The following is a 21423-nucleotide window of genomic DNA, read 5'->3' as shown; positions in this document are numbered from 1 at the left end:
TTTCAACGGGCATACTTAATGGGCATGTGGAGTTAACACGTAGATATCGATCAATTGTTGTTGCCGCCGTAATAAATTGTCTGTTTCTACCATTAGGGGAGAGTTCGGTATATTGTACCGCCGGGTAAATTGTACCACCCTCATATTTCGCAAAGTATTTATTGAATGTCTGTAATTGCAACACTCAGCGATACACAACTAAAATCAATTAATATCGGCCATGTGGTTTTTGCCGTGACAATTAACACGTGTGTTTTATCAACCGACTTCAAAAAAGGAGGAGGTTCTCAATTCGACCCGTATGTTTTTTNGCGTTTAATTGCTGTTCAGTAGATTTCAATTGTTTAAAAATATTTTGTTTTATAACGATCTCTGATAGTTCACTTGTTTTAATATTCATGTGTTTTGATAATACTCTTACTAACGCGGGCTTTCTTAAGATATCCTTTGAAATTAGTAAAGGTAGGATTTTTTTATCAAGAAAGTATTTTGAAACGGAACTAAGTAGTACCTAAAAGAAATAGGCAATACTTACCATACAAAAAAATATTACGGTCTCTATTATTATCAGCATAGGTACTACGCATAGAGCATCGCGTTGAATATCCATTATGTTTCATTAAATCTCCTTCAAATGTGCGAATTTGTTAACCGATGCAAAATAACAAATCACCATTATAAATCTTGCAATCGTTAGAGCGCACAATGTCAATCTCACACGATGCACTTTAGCAATTTGATATCGAACGCGATAAGCTCGAGCGGCGATAAAATACCGTATTCTAACCTTCGTTGATAGGTTGCAATGCTTTTAAGATTCTCCATTTGTATGGTAATCATTGAGTATTTTACGAACAAAACGTCGCAAATTTTACTTATAATAATAAATAACTTGGCATTTGTTAGAAAATATTATATTTTCTGTTCTTATTAAAAATAAATTGTGTTAAAAACAAAAGATACAAAATTAGTCTATAAAAAGTTCGAATGCCTTTTGAATATTTAACAATTTTGAAAAAAGAAACAAATGAAAAAAGAAAAACAACAAACGTCAATTTATGCTCTGCGTTTAATACTGGCCATATCGCGCAAAGGCGTAATCTCTACACGGCTTCAGCCGAAACTTTTTTCTTTTGTCACAAACAAAAAGTCCGTCTCGAAAAAGGCGGGATCCCAAACTAAACCGTTTACTTCCCGAGAAAATTTTCAAGTAGTCTTGAGCGGTGTATTAAGGGTAGTATAATAAGGCTTTCTGGATTAGGTGTAGCGCTCTTGAGTGAGAATAAACCCAGGGGAAATCCTGGAGCGCAGCTTTTCTCTAATTTATTGCTCCTCCAGTGGCTAGCGGCCTTTGTATCGAATCGGACGGAATGAGAAATATATTCCTGGACGGATTAACATGTTCTGTTTTGCGCAGCAATTAGTATGGCTCAGGTATTTTGTGGGTTTAAACTTCTAATATTGTTAGAGTAACGTCTAAGTGGGTACGCAGTTGATTCTGTTAATAAAATTCATTTAGGTTTGAACGTCTAAAAATATGAAGAAAATTTTTGTGCTTTGTAAAAATACAATAGTGTGTGAAACATTACGCTGTCGTATTTCACTTATAAGGTTTTATTTGAATTTCACGCCGTCTTTTAAACAAATCATTTAAATGTTCCGAACTTGTACCTAAAGTTTCCTTTCGCTAATAACAAATAGTTTGGATGGCAGCCACAGTTGAAGCCCATACGTCACTGTCCACTGAACGAATTGATTTAATGTGATCTTAAGTTAATTGGATTTATACGGTACACTTGTATTTCGTCTTCGTGTCAAGATTAATGTTTGTTTGTCTGTTTGTCCCCATCTTAAGTTAACGTGGAGACACCCTGTCGGCATAAATTAGGCATTATATACGACATTGTCTTAGGCGAAAATGGTTTGAGAGTGTTTTGAAAGATATTAATGAAATATACGTGAAAACACTTTCAGGGAAGATACTTAATGCGAAGCCATTTCAAAAATATACAATGCAAACCGGTACTTACTGTTTTTTTAGTGTACTGTGTACCGCCTGAAATGAAAATAAATAAAAAAATATGTATAGTAGAGTGATTTAATGTTAAGTAATAGATCAAATTGTAAGTTTTTTTTTAAAATAAATATAAGTTTTTAGTTGATTTAAGTAGCAGGTAGCGTAAATAAACGTTAGTAAATATGCAGTGCAATAGTCTTCGACTCAAAGTCAAAATCTAAATGATTACAAAAAGAATTAACAAATTATGTACAGTGGGGATCATAAAAATATACACTCAAAAAAAGGGCGAAAGGTAAATATCGCGAAAAAATACCACCGCAAAGAAATGAACAAAACCGATTATGCAAACAAATATAGGTGAAGACGACATTTTAGTACATTAAAATCACATTAAGATCTGAGGGGCCGCGAAATTATCTACGTTTGAAAAAATAAATTAATACAAACATACATTAGAAGAAAAAGAATAAATTGTATGGAAGTTGTGATAAAATATGATTGAGTGCATTTTTTTTCTGTTGAGGGGACATAATGAGCCTTTGAGGGATGAAAACGATAATCATAAGTCCATCCGCGCGACTTTAGAAAAAATTGGGGATGAAAATTTTGTTTTTTTCTTATGACAATTCGATCGCGATTATTTCGAAAACACAACGCAAAATGTTTAAAAAATGAGATATTCTCGAGTAGAATAATTTTCACGAGTTAAAATTACTTTTAATTTTACTATTTTGCTGTATGATGCTCACAATACAGTTTTTTATTGCTTATATTATGTATTTTAAGATAATATAGTTACCTATAGCTAATCGTTTTATGTAGTAAATGTATGTTCTACGTATTGTGTAAGATAGTCCTAAAACATAGGTACTTTTTAATTATTGAGGAAAAGGGCAAAAACAAGTCTAATTTTGCTTTTGAGTTAATTTTTGTGTTACATTGTAATTAACTTTCACGTTACCCCTATACGTAATGGATTCCTGTTTCCGTTATTACAAAATGTAATGAGTACGTTACATGAAGACTACACAAAATTAAAAAATGTAAGTACCTATCGACAAATGGTTTTATCGTTTACTCGTTTTAATTACGTTACGTATCGAGTTTCCGGCATGACATTTTTTATACAATGCAGACGTTAAAAACCTTTTGATTATTAAAATAGACTAATAATAATAAACCCATTTTGATAGATATGTAAGTTGTATTATGAGTTTTCTATTTTTTCCAAGCTGCGCAAGACATTTTCATAACTGAAGCAATATATTAAAACTTCTCGCTTCATAAACTGCAAAATTAAAAAAATACAGTCTTGATTAAGTACTAGTATACCTAAATTCTTTAGAAATTTCCTTAAATGTAAACAAACACTTGTGCACACAATCTATACTTTTATACTTTATACTATTATACTTACTTACTTACTAATATTATAAAGCTGAAGTTGTGGAACATGACGCTCAACCACCATAAGGAGTTAGAACATTTAATTTACNCTAGTTACACCATAATAATATCATACACATTATTTCACAAGCCCATGAAGCCAACTTTATTCTCATGATTATACAAGTTTGTAATCAATCTTTAAACAAATTATTTTAGCAAAATATGTGGACGATGAAAATTTGTGAGACTTGTCAAATTGACTTGAAGTTTAAAATTATGTGTTATCTCCATGTTGTCTCTGACACATCAGTGTTGTAACCTGTAAGTCATAGACAATAATCGGTAAATTTAAACGATTTTATTTCAATTATTCAATCATTTTTATTACTGATTGCATTTAAATAGATTTAAAAAGGGTCTTAATCAACAATGTATTTTTTCTTCATTGAATGTACTACTAATTGTTTAATGCACTGCTTTATAAAGCATTATAAATTCTTTCTATAGGTACGTAAGTGCTACAATAATTTCAATCCGCGATTAACGAGAGGTTTTGTCGCCTCACTAGGGCACAGATTAAAAATGTTTAAATGTCAGTTGGCCATATTTGTTTACATATAGGGAAATTTCTAAAGAATCCGACTTTAGATCTAGATATGTAAAAATTTAATAAAAGTCATCCTTAAAAGTTTATTTAATATACATAGTACATCAATAATGAAATACATAATGTACTAAAATAATCTAAATAGAGAGATCAATGTCTCAGTCTTGATCCATTANATCCATTTGTGCCTCAGCCATAAGCTAGTGGTAGTAACTCCTACACCTAGCGGATGGCTCAAAATCCCTAATCGTCATCAGTGCAGGGCCTGACCGCACCAGACAGCCGCAATTTGCCCGGGCAGGGCACGTTTAATATTAGAAGGCCTGATTTATGCCCGGCCCGGTAATGAAGTGTCGCGCACTACAAACGTGTTACACTAATTCACTACGTGCGATTAATAGCGATGATGGCTTGGGCGAAAATGTGCGTTAGGGTAAGGGCTGGAATTTTCTGGAAAATATATAAATTTGGAAATGGTCTTAAAGTTTGACAGCGCAGAATAAGTGTGGGTGTTAGGACTAAAAAGGTTGATAGAATCTTATAAAAGTAGAGGTGTGGCTCAGTATAGTGCTTAGGGACGTCTAAGCTTCTTACTAAACCAACAAAACATTAGGCACGTGGATCATTGTGACCTTATAGACTTAATTCCCATTTATTACAAAAAGTTACTCTTGTTGAACGCTCTGGTTTAAACTGATATTTAGTAATTTAGTTGAGTGTTCGTCCCGGGTTTAACTTTTTTGTAATAAGGGGTAATATGACCTGTCTATTCACTGTTACTATTTTGTAAATCATCTTGATCGTTAATTATTTAGTAGCTAATAAAAATAATTTAAAAAAACAAACAAACTATTTACCTTCTCATACATTTATTGAATTTACTTTGGATTTAATAAGCAATATCCCTATTTATACAGTTTTTCAATTAATTCACCAAAAATAGATTCAATTTTAAAAACTAAAAAGCATAAAAAGTTAATGAACTTACGTGTATTTAATTAGTTCCTAGAACTTGAGTATTGTTCATCATATGATTAGAACGCAGGCAGCATCACACGTACCTAATTCACTCGGAAATAAACTCTATGTTGTTCTTTTACCTTAGTTCTTAAGGTCTAAATTCCTTTACAGTGTTCGGTCTTGCTCCATTGCTCTTACTCTTATTGTTTCGTTTCTTCCAAGTTCTATCTTAGTTCTATACAAAGACAATACGTAAATAATGGAGAACAAAATCAATTACGACTTGGCATGCGACTGGTTGTCATCGGATGGCAATAACAATTTGTTTGTGATAAAGATACCGGTCTCTATGTGTTGTTTTGGAAGTCCTTTTGGGTCTATTAACGAGCTATTTTGGAGTTCTAGTTGGGAGTTGAACAGCTTTATTTAGTGCTTTATGTAAAGCTGCTACTATCTATCGCTCCAAAACGGCTAATTCCTTATTTATAAATCATTGTATAATGACAAATTTATAATAAATTGTGTTTTTTTTTCGTTTCAGGTATGAATTTTACTGCACTACATCACAACTTATTTAATGTAAGTCAATTAATCGCATTTTAATATTTTTTTAGCAATGGGATATTCAAAGATTTCAAAGAGAACGAATCTTACACATAGTCATTATCACAAATTATTCTGTCTATCTTAGCTCTAAAAAATGGACGTGTAGAGTTTTGATTGGAATACTTACCACTGATATGTAGTTAGTTCTCAGTACCTGCAAAACAAATTGTAAAAAAACACACCCAACTTAAAAAAAAAACACTTCCATTTTGCGCCTGTGAAGTTTACCCAAGTAGATTGAACCTAATAAATTAGTCTGACCATAATGAATAATTAAAAACTTACAATTATGACATGACAAAAGACGTTTGGCGGAGTCTCCTGCTCTCATATTAAGGCCCCTACACACAAAGCGTCTGGGATCAGGTACCACATTCGTGCCAATGGCTCGTTAGCTGGTACGCGCTCGTACTCAACGCATTAAAACTTCGCTCAACGTTCCCTCCGGCCCTCCGGACATGGCATTCGCATTATACGGAAAAATGCTCCTAATTAAGTTCTTTATTTATGAAGAAACAAATTTAACTTATTAAGAACTGCTCCCGAGATGTCCGAGCGAGTTTTAATTGCTTTATTAAAATAAATATCTTTGCGTTCATTTTTAAACCGTGCGTTAGAAACTGAGACGTAAGTAGTTAAATCCACAATAATTACAATACAAACACGCACGCTAGTGTTATTGACTCGTTTGTGCTAATTTAAAAGTAAATAATATTATTATGAAGCGTTAACAATAGACTTTCTGCAGATGGAGGCAAGTTTTTGAAGATTGATAACACGTTAGGTGTTAGGTACTTAAATTCACTTTTGTTCATAAATATGTATCTCTTAATTTACATCTAATTAGTATTTAAATTATACACATAGGCAATTCGTTTCAAGAAGAGCAATTCCCAAGGATACACGCCGCATTCCAATTTTCATCACGCGTAATAAAGGGAAAATTTTCCTGGAAAAAAAAACACAAAAAATGTAATAGAAAACACGCGTTGACATCACGGCCGTATATCAGTAGGGCGTTGATTCACTGGCGAATAAACGTCTGCGCCATAGGAGGCGTCGCGACGAAAATAATTTCATACACATCCGAATATTTTCCGTTCCATTTGCGGCACGATCAGCTGTGTTAGGGTAAACAACGCTAATTGGATTAAATAAAAAAACACTTCATGCACAGTCAGTCACACTTAAAAGTCACATCGATCTTACTTAAACCGATACTGACGAGTGATGATTGATTTTTTCAATGATTTATATTGATGTGTGATTTAATTTATAAGACATTTATTGAGAAAATTACTTAATGTGGTCGCATTTATCGTAATCGTAGACATATTTTTCTATATCTCTTTATATTTCTGACAATTTCATGTGTGTATTCTCGCGCCTGAGAGATCAAATTACAAGCTATTAGTTTATTTTTAATCAACGTATTCGCAAATTATTAAACTTGCCATCTTAATAGTGTGAAATTGTGTGTTATAAACATTTTTTTAGCCAAACACTTTTTTACATCGGTCTGAAATCACACAATATTTAAAATATATTTAAAAAGCGCGAAGTTTGACTATCATCTGCATCCAGCATCGATTACCACGGAATTATCCTGAATGATATCTCGAATGACTGGATTGAGCCATAAATATTATAGGGCCAAATATGGATCACATTAATTTCTTATATGATTTACAGCCTGTCTCGTTTTGAGTACGTTTTCATTTACTTTTTACAACTGCATCAATACACGCTTTCATTTAAATGTAATGTAGTTAATTATGTAGCAAAAATGCCAGTTAAATATAGCCAAAAGATGTTTAATATTTAAGTGGCGGTATAATAAGTAAGTGGATTAATGAAATGAAAAAGCTCAGTAGTTGACAGATAAGTTTGTGTGACGCCATTTTGCACACGATATTTATTTCACTTGAAGTGTCAAGAAGGTCTGATCACGATTTTCCGCCTCCATATTTCTCAAGGGTCAGAGGGGGCACAGCCTAAATGACTCGATACGCCCCTGCCTGGCACCCGCAAGAGGGCCCGATAGTGTCAAAAAAAGATAAAATAATATAAATTGCTCCTTTCCCAAATTCTTTACACCCCGTATTTCTGTTTATCGTAATGGCAGAAGACATTAGTCATAGATGTTGAATTAAATTGTGCAGTGTTTGTATGTGTCATGTTGATGTGACGCTGAAAATAACAAACGTCGGAATTTGTTTACTTATTAACAACTTAGCAAAAAAAGTATTTTCTTACAAACCGTGTAAATTGACGTTAAACATAAAGTTTTATTTCCAAATAGAAATAGCCAGTGAAAATGCTTTTCTGAGTAAACCGACGTGACATCGTCTTTGAATTATTATTATTTGCTAAACAAAAAAGTACGTAATTTTTAATTGGATGAAAGATAATTGATAAATAAAAATCATTGTAAAGCTGCACGCTGTAAATCATTTTGATTTATGATAAGATCGGTTTAGCGGTTTCGTGGTACTTCACCGTGTCCCGAGGTGCGTAGATCCGTAGAATAATTTGGGCCGTAAGTTAAAACAGTGTACCATAACACATGGTGCAGACACATAGTTGTAGAAAGCAATAACTTATCCCTCCTCATCCCAACTATTCCCTCGGCTCAAACATACATCTATGTATCTAAACGCATTCCACGTAGAGTTTCTGGAAGAGCCTTTATTTTCTACAGCCTATAGATAAGGACGTACATAAAATATTATAACGTGAAAATAAATTGAGATTTTTAAACGAATTGTTGTTATATTTTAATCAAATATATATTAGTGAAAACTGAAAGCGTAATGTCATCTCGTATACGAGTCAGTTTAGCATAGGTTCTGATCAAAATGTTCTGAAGAAATGACAATTATAATATTTTTTATGCATAACAAGGCAGGTATTAATTTATAATACTACATTTATGAAGGTCCGTAGATAATTAAATCGAATCATTCGTTATTGTGAACGTTAGTCCATAGAAAATAACGAAAATATAGATAAAGAGCTTTTTTCTTTAACTTCAATCACTCTAAATATTCAAGAATTAAAGAATAATTTTCAGTTCAAACCATTTTATTACATAACAATACATCTATGAGTCCCATCCAGCAGCCCTATCGCTTTAACCCTTCCAAATATGAAAGTTGCTCGCGAACACCGCGCGCGTTGTGCAATATATCAACGTTTTGATTCGGCCGCACCATAAACAATACAATATATCAATATAAAGCAGACGGTGGCGAAATTTGAGCGTAGCGAGTGCGTGGTATTTATGCGCGGTGTGCGCGGGCCTTTATAAACTTGTTCGATTCGTTTTGTTTGCTTTTTAGAGCACGTTAGGTACGCACTTAGACGATGCAGCTTCTTTAGTGGGATATTGTTTTAGGGTTTTGCTACCTAAAAGCTAGACTTGAAAAAAAAATTAAAAATCTGTTTCGTCTATTTTATGACATTAATAAAGTTCCATTTATTTACTTAACAATACTTACAACTATGCCACTATATATTTTTCTATTTCAATAATCATGATAAAATACTCGTAGATGTACTCGTATTCATTACTTATCTACTGATTTGATAGATTTTTCAGCTATGTATACGGCTAAATAAGACCAACACAACCTAGCAGTGTCAAGAACTCTAGAAGTGTAATTTATAAGACCGCACGACACCGACATGTTAATACAGTTGTTGCAATGTGAGCGCGCCTTTATGAACTTGTTCGATTTGTTTTGTTTCGGAGTGTTGTGTACGCGTTAGGTACGCACTATAGCTGCTATGCTGGGTTATTATAGCTAATAGCTATATGGTACGCGTATAGCGTGTGAGATGCGATTAGTTTGCGGCATTGCGTTTGATCTATTCGTTTATTTATGCATTTATATTTATTTAGGCACCAATTTGGTAACATTTTGCCGCCATATTACGCGCTGAGAAAATGAAGTTGCTGAATTTGGCAAATATCAATGGCCAATATTGGACATATTGCGGTTGGCCAATGATGGTTACTGAGTCCAGTTGTATTTAGTAAAGAAGTACTCTGTGTAAAGCTCTATTCATTCAAAAAGTTTATTGTTTTTATTACATATCTGTCTGTATAATTTTGGTAAACTATTAATAGTTTCAGTTAATAGTTTAAATAAAAAATAAGGCTTTAAAGCCTTTATCTAGCTCTTCGATTCGAAGCTCTATCACTCTAACATAAAATTGCAATATTCCAATTCTTCTCTAAAACAGTACACCTACCACCACACGTGCTGACTTCAAATAATGCGTCGTGTTGGCCCAACACCAAGTATGTATCGGCCCGACTTGATTTGTGGGACCGATCAAAAGGAATCGCATTGGACATACTGATGAGTGTTGGGCTACACCTGTTTTATTGTCATTGAAACACAAAGAAAGCATGATGGATAAGTGCAAGGTTGTTTTGTTGGAGTTCTAGGTCATTAATACACTCTAAACACCAAACTCGCCGATATAAGTCGGCGACTTTGACATGTCGTTAAAAGTCATAGAAACTACAAGTACGCGTGCGAATCAACTCCTTCGAGAACTAGTAGTATTAGATTACTAGTTCTTGAAGGTGTCGATTCGCTCGTGATTTTAATACATCTGGGCGAAACGCCTACTAAAAAAAAAAATTGAAGGGGAAGTTTCGCACATTCTTGCGAACGAATTTTGTGCGAAACGACTACTAACCCCCCAAACCTCTTAAAATTTTAATTTGAGCTAATAAAGTAAACCTATCCTAAAACAATAAAGTGTCAGCGAATAAGGTTACTTATTCTAAAAGAATTAATTGAAAGTTGTAAACCTTTAAAACACCTTCCCTCATAACAGGTATTGTAACAATGTAACAAAATCCCGCCTAGGTTGAAACTGAGCTCTACTCGAAGGCCTTTGTTTCTAAACATAGTGTTGTGAAAGGAAAATATTATTGAGGGTATCGGCAATAACTGCTTTGCCAAAGTTAATAGTTATCTGGTTAGAATTCACATTTACTCGTGTTGTCATCATCAGGTTATTTAAGAATAAGAATAAGAAAAACTTTATTTGACACAAAAAGAAAATAAAAAACAGAACATTTGGTGTCTACTGCTGGCTGGAGTGTGCCCCTATCTTGCGTGGAATACGAACTTTCTATTCAAGGAACTAAAAAGGGAAAGAAATAACTTTTCATCATCATAATTTCAGCCGCAGGATGTCCATGACTGAACATAGCCCTCCCACAATGATTTCCAGGTTAGGGGGTTGGTAGCGGCCCGCATTCAGCGCCTTCTTGCAACCTTTATAAGGTCATCTATCCACATTGTGAGTTTTCTAAACTTTTTGAAAAGTATTTTAATGATTGTTTTTAGGCAATACAACCTGATCTTAAGGGCTGTTAGGGAGCAGAGCGCTAAAAGATTGAGAAGCTAAGCGTATCTGAGACAAACTGGTTCCCGTGAATACCACTTTCGTTCTGCCTTTGATTAAGTCATTTGACGTTGTTTTGTACTAGAATATAATGACAAGGCTTTGAGTTGAAGCATGGATTTACATGGCAATAATTGCGTATTAGTGAGAAAATTCATATTACTTATCTTTTCTATGCTGGTAGATGAAGGAAATTTTATGATCGAATATTTATACTTTTAACACAGTTGCATTGCAGTCAATATGGTTAAGGAACTGTTTTCTTTTTTGTGCGACATTTTAATGAATTAATTTAGCATTTAGCGCAAGGACGAAAATTTAATTTAAATAGACATTCAATAGCAAAAACTAGAGGAGGTATTTGGATTGAAGTCCTTCTATCTATAAGGCGGTTATCATACTGCGCCGCGCTCCGCCGCGCGTGATTTCATATAAAAAATCCCGCGCGCAGACGCGTTGTCAGTGTGTTGTGCCGCGCGTGTTTTCTATACAAAATGAGGTACTTGCATACAATGATTAAATCTGTCGTCCCGCGTACCGCGGCGGAGCGCGGCGCAGTGTGATAACCGCCTTAAAGCCTATTTTATTTATTTATTTAGGAAAACCTGGGTTTTAAGTATCAATCGATTTGTTTTTGTTTCAAGAAACAGTTAATAATAAGCCACCAAAGTCACGTTTCTTCCACTATTTACCTAATTAACACAATATGATTTATATTTACGGAGAACATTTACTAAGGCTAACTAAGCTACTGAAACCTAACTTTGACCGTAACTATAACGATAACCGGTGGTTTTTGTATGGAGTTTGACAGATTTTTGACGTTTGTCAAAGTTAAAGTAAGATGGTGCAACCCAGCCTAAGTTTTATACATTTTAATTGTTTTTACAACCAAGATACACGTCAGATGATTCAGATGTTTCTCAAGCGGATAATCTCTGTAAACTAAATAAGTTCTAATTTTACCTCTCTACATTCCGCGTCGACACTCGTGTGACTTTTAATCCCTGGCCCGTATTCATGAGACAATCCCGGTTTTCACTACTCCTGTTCCATTTTTCCGTTTTCAGGGTATACCTAAGTAAAGTAAAAATAATAAAATTATACCTACTGAGTTTTTAGGCTTGAGCGTGTTCATATTTTTCCAGTCAAGTATGTCATATTAAATTCATCCTTGAGTAGAAAAGCTCACTCAAACTGGAAATTTAGAAAACGGACCTTAGGCATCTTTTAAGATCTTTGAATGGTATTGAAAACTCAATGTGTGTACTACGACAAAGAAATTACGGTTTGTAATAGATACGATATTATTTTTTTTTAAAACCATAAGACTTCCCCCTCGACTTTGCGTAATCGGCTAATAGAATGTAAAAGTCACTGCACATTGTTCATTATTATCTTATACTTTTTATGCTATTATAATATTAATGATAATATTTCTATTATACATAATAATATTGATTGTAAAACTACTTTACTCTACTAAGTTTTATTACATTTTTATGGACACAAAAAGTGCTTTCAGTGTTATCATTTTCAACCGACTTCAAAAAAAGGAGGAGGTTCTCAATTCGACCCNATTGCACTTAAAACCTGTTAGCTAAAACAAGATGTAAAATAAAATAAAAATTAAATAAATTGAAAATAAGAACTAAATAACTTGAAAAAATCGAAATGCCTAAGTGTTCGATCGAAGTTCATCCAGTGTCTAAGTAGCTCAGTTGGAAGAGCAGTCGCCCGGTAAGCGGAAGGTCGTGGGTTCAATTCCCGCCTTAGGCAGTTCGATTTTTTCAAGTTATTTATAATTTTCAAATTAGTTTGAGATGCAACTCTTAACGCTAAAAAATTAAATAATTCATATTTTATGTGTAGATTTTATTTTATTTTTGTTAATATTTTATTGTTTGCAAGGAAACTATAACAAATATCGAAATAGAAATTAATAAAAGTAAAATATCTAACTAAACTACTGAAACAGGTGAATAACTAGTGCATAACAAACAACATAAGAGTTGGATAATTATTTCCAATAGTAATTAACGATGATAAAACTACAAATTTATGAGCAAATGGAGCGTTATTGTCACCGAAAAATGCTATTTTTATGGTATCTCAACTCCCCCACCATTTATGCCATCTGATGGCAATGGCGATTTATTGCCATTAGAATATGGAAATACGCCGCCGGCTGCACTGGGTACTCGGCTGCTTTTAATTTCATCGAAATTAATGAGCATTAGGCAATTTTATTAAGTTNAGAAAACGGGCCTTAGGCATCTTAAGATCTTTGAATGGTATTGAAAACTCAATGTGTGTACTACGACAAACAAATTAACGTTTATAATAGATATTATATTAATTTAAAAAAAAAACATAAGACTTCCCCCTCGACTTTGCGTAATCGGCTAATAGAATGTAAAAGTCACTGCACATTGTTCATTATTATCTTATACTTTTTATGCTATTATAATATTGATGATAATATTTCTATTATACATAATAATATTGATTGTAAAACTACTTTACTACTTTACTTTACGAATTACATGGATGTCCGTAATCAATAACGACCTTAAAGAAGCCCAAGTTAACAGTAAGACAGCCCAGGACCGAGCCGCCTGGAGACGCAAGACGCGGAGGGCCGACCCCAAATAAAATGGGAATGGGCCAAGCAAAGTAGTAGTAGTAAAACTACTTTACTCTACTACGTTTTATTACATTTTTATGGACACAAAAAGTGCTTTCAGTGTTATCATTTTGTACTTCCCTGTTAACAAAAATACAATAAGTTATCAAAAAAACTGCACTTTTTCCATAACTATAGGACTGGTTTATAAGTAAGTTTCAAAACAAGTTTATATTCTTAGAATATTTTTAGTTTAATCATAAAAAACTAACGCAGTGATTCTCGACTCGACTTTATCTAGATTACCGAAATTTCCTAGAACAAGTTTCGTATACTTACCTACTGCCTATTTTATTTATTTTACCAGAAACACAGTAGCACGTAATACTCGTACCCGTAGAACTGTAATTAAGGAACCTAACGATTATGTTTTAAAATATTCTTGCGAAACTAAAATTGCAGCATAATAAATTGCTATTGTTTATGCCTCGATATTTAATGAAAAATCACAGAAATACTGAGAAACCTTAAGCACAAAAGAGTAGCGCCTTTTCTGATTTAGTTTCGGAAAATCAGTTCGCTTTAATATCGATATTTTATGTTACCTGCATGTGATAAATTAAACATGATTTTTTTGAATAAGTGACACTATAAGTTAATTCATAAGGCAAAAGATACCTCCATGCCTTACCAGTTACCTCATCCGTGCGGCTTCGCAACACGGAATTGTTTTGAACTCTGATTAATCCTTGCTCGCGCGATGAGCTGTTCACTTGATGAATACGTTGCTGCCGATAATACACACTTTTTTATATGAAATGATTTTCTTAATAATAAAAATACCCTGCCACATCCAGAGTTAAGGTACCACAAAGCGCAAAAGATACGAGTACATACCTCCACGCGCCTTACCAGTTACCTCACCGCCGCGGCTTCGCAACACGGGTTTGTTTTGAACTCTGATTAATCCTTGCTCGCGCGATGAGCTGTTTCCGTGATTTAATTGCACAATAACTACAGCTCTCTTTTAAAAAATACCGTGTCACATCTAGCAAAAGTATAAAAGTATACATACACTTAAGTATACAGAGCACAAAAGATACCTCCACGCGCCTTACCAGTTACCTCACTCGTGCGGCTTCGCAACACGGGTTTGTTTTGAACTCTGATTAATCCTTGCTCGCGCGATGAGCTGTTCCCGTGATGAATATGTTGCCGCTGATGAATAGTTGTTTCGAAACTGGAACAGTTTTTAGACTGGCGCTTGTTGGGCTAATTGGAACGCGAAGTGAAAAAGGGATAGGTTTTTGAGGTTATATTAAAGATAATGTAATCGCTCATAGACGTACTTACACAATTTTGTTATTCTCAACTTACAATTTATTATAACAACTAGATATAGGGTCAGCGCCAAAATTCCGTCTCGGGAAATAAGAGCGCACTTGAGAATTAAATAAGAAATCACTTCTCAAGTGGGTAAGTGTTATTTCGCGAAAACCGTAATTTTTGTGCTGACCCGATGATCTAGTTGGTATTGTTGAAGCTAGCAAACGTCAATGAGGGTTCTCGCGTTTGAAAAATCCGCCAGATGGCAATACGTAGACGGGAGGTCCAAATGCTGCATGATTGGTGGATTTTGACATATCTGTCAATATCATGTTAAAAATAACCAATCATGTAGCATATGGACCTCACGTCTACGTATTGCCATCTGGCGGATTTTTCAATCGCGAAAACCCTCATTCGAACGAATTTGTCATGGTTCATTTTTCTACTTTCATACGAATACGATTAGTGTTCACACTTCGTCAATTTTATTAATTAAGTACACGATAAGTACCAGTAGTACTTATCGTGTACTTAATTAATAAAATTGAAGCTGAAATATTGTGACATATGTTATGTATCATGAAAAAGTCGACACCTTTTATAACACCATATTTCAAGTGAACAATACTAGAAAGTGAAATACAAAAAATCAATTGCTCATTTGTTTGCAAAAACTGTAATCGTCAATTTGTCGTAATTTGTCACCGTACTCAGTCTATATCAATTGTCAATTTCAACTGACACGCCACTTATCTTTTGAATTACATTAATTAGAGGTGTGGCAATAATTAATATTCATTAAGTCACCTTTTAGCTCACAACAGTAAACGCGTATCGCGGTCAATAAATTCACTGGACGCATCGGCAACCCTGATAAAGATGCGACTGGCAATATGCACAAAATATTCGTGCAACTGTCAACTTTAGTGCCTTATAGGTAAAGTCTACCAGTTTAGCCCACTGGAGGTCCGTACAAAAAATGTTTGCAGTGTTCTTAAGGGAGTGTGAGCTTTGAGCCGTTGAGATAAGATACTGGGTTTTTAAGTAGATTTATCGCGCATAGAATATAATTATGAAGGTTTCTTATCGGCAGTCTTAACAAGCAATCATAATTAATTTTTTTATGTTGCTAAACTCATCTTCGCCTATAATCGACTCGAATGAATGGAGATAAAAACCTAATGGCGCTCGTGTCGGTAGAGCCTTCGGGCATTGGTCATTTATACCGGAACAAGAGCCAGTGTGAGAGGTCTAGTACTCTACATTTTTAATTACAATATAACAAGATAACTAGACAGATATAGCCTTCTCGGTTTCAGTCCTGTGTGCCTACCATGAGTTTACGTTAGGTGTGCTCGCTAGCGACTGCGTAAAAAAATGACATTTAAATGTATGACATATTGTGCAGCGCCCCTAGTGGCTACTTTCAAGAAATAAAACGTTCATAGAATTTTTTGACGTATTCGCTAGCGAGCTCACCTAACGTAAACTCATGGTAAGCACACTGATAGATAGAAGGAATGAAAATGCTAGATGAAAGAGGGTAGATTGTATTCTGGATAGCTTTTTGTGATTATTGGGGTGAAAGTCAAATATAAAGAAAGTGTATTTATAAAACTTGAAGTAAATAGTATTTTCATAAAAAATATGCGTATAATTTTTGACAATAAATCTGAGCTAGCTTGTAAATTAACAAGCCTATGTAACACATCTTATACATAATCTTATTTACAAAATGAGTAATTATTAGCTTGCACTATAAATATTGAAGCTTCCATCTTGTGGGAGGTAGAAGCAACTAACTTTATGACCAGCTCTAGGCTAAGTTTTTTATGAAAAAATCATATTGTAATAATATTGTTGCAAATTAATTGTACTCAGTTACTAAATAATCGACGAATCAGTGTGTCTAATATATTATGTACTTACTCAATTGGTACAAGTAACGTATCATTCATTCTCTAGCGTTTGTAGAGTATAATTCATAGCAAAACAAGGGCAGCCATTACTTCAATGGCCTTTCAAGTTCCTTTGATTAACTTTGATCAAACGCTGTGTATTTCAAGAAAGTACACTTCAGAGACCGACAGCTGATGTATTTGCATCACAAATGGCGCGATTTTAATCTCAGTGTGAACTGAACTCGAGTCGGCACTAACCTGTGAACATACTCGTAGTACATAAAGTATAGCAGTAAAACGACTCTACAATTGAATCATGTATACTTGTATAGGTACATAAGTGATCCTCCTTTATACATCTCAGAACCGTTAAGCTTTGCAATGAAGTTTCCAACATATACTTATTGGTATATTTTTGTATTTTTCATATTGCTCTTCCTTCACTATAATTTATGTACAGATTAGGAAATCCTTGTAATTTAAGCTTTGGATCTTTCGTCTGTAAGATCACAGACATGACACTTGAGATGTTACAGTTTTTAGCTTGGTATTTCGTCATCTACCGTACACGTAGCGTTAAGGTTGTGCCTGCTCTGTCTAAAAGTTGAACATTCAGTGACTTGGGAATTTCACTAACAAAATTAAATTACTCTCTAGTACTTAATGTACCGACGGATTAGCAAGCTGAAGTGGCAATGGGCAGGGCATATAGTACGCAGAACTGACGGCCGATGGGACAGAAAGGTTCTGGAATGGAGGCCGCGTACCGGAAAACGCAGCGTGTGACGTCCACCTACAAGGTGGACCGACGACATCGTAAAGGTAGCAGGGAAGCGCTGGACGCAGGCCGCTACCAATCGATCAACATGGAAAGCATTGGGGGAGGCCTATGTTCAGCAGTGGACGTCCTATGGCTGAAATGATGATGATGATGATGACCTAATGTACAAATCTGTTTTTGACAGCAGAGAGTCATTACTGAGCAAATTTCAGTACCATTTGCACAATATAATGTGTTATCGATTGGCGCAGCTATAATAAAGATACTGCTTTCCAAAATGCACTGTGGTTGCGCTATTGTGCCCGCTCAGCTCAGCGCATGCATCCCGCGGACTAAATGCAAATGCATCATAATGCGGTGCGGTGCATAAATCAGCCGCCGCCAGTGATAATCTAGCTGCCGCGATAAACTGTTATCTCTGTATTTGTTTAAAACTTAATCTGTATAAACGTAAAGAATTTTCACAAGTAAAAGCATTGAAGCCGGTACTTCTTTGTCCAGAGGGCCTAGTCTGAATTTACATCAAACGCGCTCACAAAATTACATTAAATGTATAACGGATTGTACAGCGCCCTTAGCGGAAACGTTCAAGAACTAAAATTTTCGCCAAATTACTTATAGTTTCCTATGAAAGATTTCCACTGCTGGAATCGATTTCCACATTGACCGTTCTTGCCACTGCCCGCATTCAGGCTTTCACAAGGTCTTTTAATTAAAAGATAATAAATATAAGACTTACACTATTATTTCCAAACGTGACCAATGCAACGAATAAATCACTTTTTGGCTGTCACAACTGGTTCACCGGTAATTAATACCTATATGATAAACCACGTCTAATTCCTAATTATTCTTTTAATTTCTGAACAATAGACACCGTAACATATGCGCACACAATACAGGCTTATGTACAACTAATAATACTACTCGGGGCATCCGAAGCCAATTTCATAAGAGAAAGGGTTGGTTATTATTCACCGCAGACGTATTAAAATGGGAGTCGTTTTATGAAAATTAAATACGGGGTCTGTTTGACCCTTTGTCTATGACCACATGTGCCCGTATGCAAATGACGCATGGATCGGGTTTCGGCCAACAATACCTAGTTTGATTAGGTGCATAGCTTAAACTTGGGTTACGGTTACCTCACTCTACGTTATTTCCAAATATTTCGGGTCTAATAATCTTTTGAATTTGAATTGGAAGTCTATGAAACACAAAATAGTTTTTAGTAAATTGATTAGTTTTGTCATAAAAACCAATCTTAAACAATCTCTCCAGTTAGGTAGGTACTTATCTGCAATGATAGCTCCTATGTGCCATCTAAAAATGATTTGGTAAGAAAAAGTGTTTTCGATCGGACAAACTAGAATCTATGGGTGAAGCCGAGGGCTAATATCGTCTTTTTCACGAAGCAAACAATAATTTTTACAACCACTTAACATTCCTGACCGAGAGTCAAATCCAAGAATTCTTACTATTCCTAATCCACCCATCTCTATTGTGCCCGGCCTATTTCTGTATCCGTTAAAATCCAACATATAAAATCATTAGCGAGCCCGGCAAACGTACGTGGCGGTTATATGTCATTCTGTCAACTAAATGCGTTTTGGTTTAACTGAAATTGCATGATAATTTTGATTTTAGAATCCGACACGACCGCGTTGACACGTCATGCAAAAATATTGCGCGAATTGTACCTACGCTCGTATGCGATGCGCGGTGCATTCTCGATTTATGGGGCCGACTGTACTGGTGTCTGTTTTTGTTTTGGACGTGCTACGGTAATTTGTAAATTTTGCGTACAATTATTTCGTCATAAAGTTGGTTGAGTTTCGTGATACTGAATCCGACAACTTTAGTGAAAAAGGATGCAATTAACTAACTTTCGTTTAATGACTTTGATTTTGACCGTTCAAAGTTTAATTATGTTTCCAATTACCTACTATAATTCTCGTTTAATTACTAACATGGTAGAGCATAGAATTATCAGCATCGGCAACAACAAAGTAAAGGCTGTATAGTGGGCGAATCTCATATCTGTGCACTTGTACTGAGTAATTGAAGGTAAGGCACTGCACCGAATGAGGTCAGCTCAGATAATAGCTCAAAAGTACGCCGTGTATTTGATACATTTAACGTTGTAGGGCTTGAGTCATTAGTTGGTAAGTACAGCAAGCACATCAAGCTTACATAGTGGCCTCTTAACTCCTTGTAATACAGATGATTTTGCAATAAAAACGAGTAGTCTGAACTGCCCACATCGACCGTATGCCACGTATGCGTGCCACGCATAGCAAAAAANAGCAAAAATACGAATAAAACATACGTCGATGACATAATTGTTCCAGAATAGTGTAACTTAAGTAATGTGCATAGCAAATTATGTTAAAGTAAATAAATACCAGACTCGTTGTCTGCGGATGGTTTCCTTTTTGTAATTTGAATACTGGAATTCATTATTGAACTATTCAATAAGGTAAACAATTTTTTCATGTGAAAAACAAAGTAGATGGACTTATGTTTGATGTTGGTAAATAGTAAGTCACAAAATGTATCCAAATTGTAAATTAACATTAACCAACTTTTATTGGTAAACAGTAACATATATCCCACTCTCTAGTCTCTATATGACTCTTATGGTAAAACTCCGAAAAACCATCTAATTTCTTATATTTTACCAATTGGTAAATCCTAACATTTACTTAAGATTTACGGGTTTCAGTTACTAAGTTTCAGTAACATAGATACAAAATGTTGGCAATATCATGAGTAGGTCTAAAAGATAGGTCGTGTCACGGGTGATTGCCCTTAAAGTAGGTAAATTGATCGACAGCCAGACAGACTGATGTCATTACTAAAGCCAGCAAATTGAGGAATTCACTTGTCAACGAATCTTTGATGACATCTAGCTCACGATAACTGTCAAACGCTGATGCCATCACTGCTCGAAATAAGACTTCATTTGTTTCATTGTGGTAGGTATTAGATTACAGCTGGATTATATTAAAGTTTCGTGAAATCTATACTTACTAATATTATAAAGCTGAAGAGTTTGCTTGAACGCGCTAATCTCAGGAACTATTGGTCCGATTCGAAAAAAATATTTTTGTGTAGTATAGCCCATTTTTAGAGGAAGGCTTTAAGTTAAATAACATCACGCTACTTACATCCAATAGTAGCGGAGAAGTAAAGAAAAATGTTGCAAAAATGGGAAATCTTATTCAAACTATTTTCACGCATACGAAACCGTGGGCAAAATTTAGTACCTAGTGGCATATACAGTAGAAAAACATCATACGGCACTGAGACATTGTACCTAATAGGTGGGTACCTAAGTAGGTTTAGATAACGCTTATCCTGAACAGGTTTAATTCCGAGTTGTATAAGTTATCTGAGAGTTACACGTGTTTTTGGAAATTCCGTCTTTAAACTTAACTGGTTAAATTGAGGATTGATGATTTTTTGGCAAATTCATTGTTGAAATTTTTTGTGCTTTTTGTTCTAAAAAGGCGCATAAAATAATGCTTGTTACTTTGAACGCTTTCAGATGACAATACTTCGAGCGAGCGAGACAAAGCTTAAATAATTCACGGTCTATGTTACAGCTAGAATTATTTAACAGTCGAAAGCTGCTGTGACTAAATCCGTAGTAGTTAGTATACATTTAGGAGCTTTCATAGTTTTACCTGTCTTATTAAATTCAAACACTCATTTGTGACTAATTTTGATGAATTTGATATTTATTTTTGAAAGTGAGCTGTGTATAGCCGA

General features: G+C 34.7%; 1 protein-coding gene and 1 non-coding gene across 2 annotated transcripts in view; both read left to right on the top strand.

Moving 5' to 3' along the window:
• LOC114360186 (homeotic protein antennapedia) overlaps positions 1–21423 on the top strand; it is a 218286-nt gene that overhangs the window by 26555 nt on the left and 170308 nt on the right. The gene's annotated exons all lie outside the window — the stretch shown is intronic.
• On the top strand, positions 12719–12791 carry TRNAT-GGU (transfer RNA threonine (anticodon GGU)). Its single transcript has one exon. It is a non-coding gene; the product is annotated as a tRNA-Thr (tRNA).

This window comes from Ostrinia furnacalis, unplaced genomic scaffold (genome assembly GCF_004193835.3).
Source record: "Ostrinia furnacalis isolate ACB-3 unplaced genomic scaffold, ASM419383v2 OfSCF4915, whole genome shotgun sequence".
Taxonomy (NCBI): Eukaryota; Metazoa; Arthropoda; class Insecta; order Lepidoptera; family Crambidae; genus Ostrinia; species Ostrinia furnacalis.
Note: the sequence above shows the minus strand (reverse complement) of the source record. Positions and strands in the feature narration are given on the sequence as shown.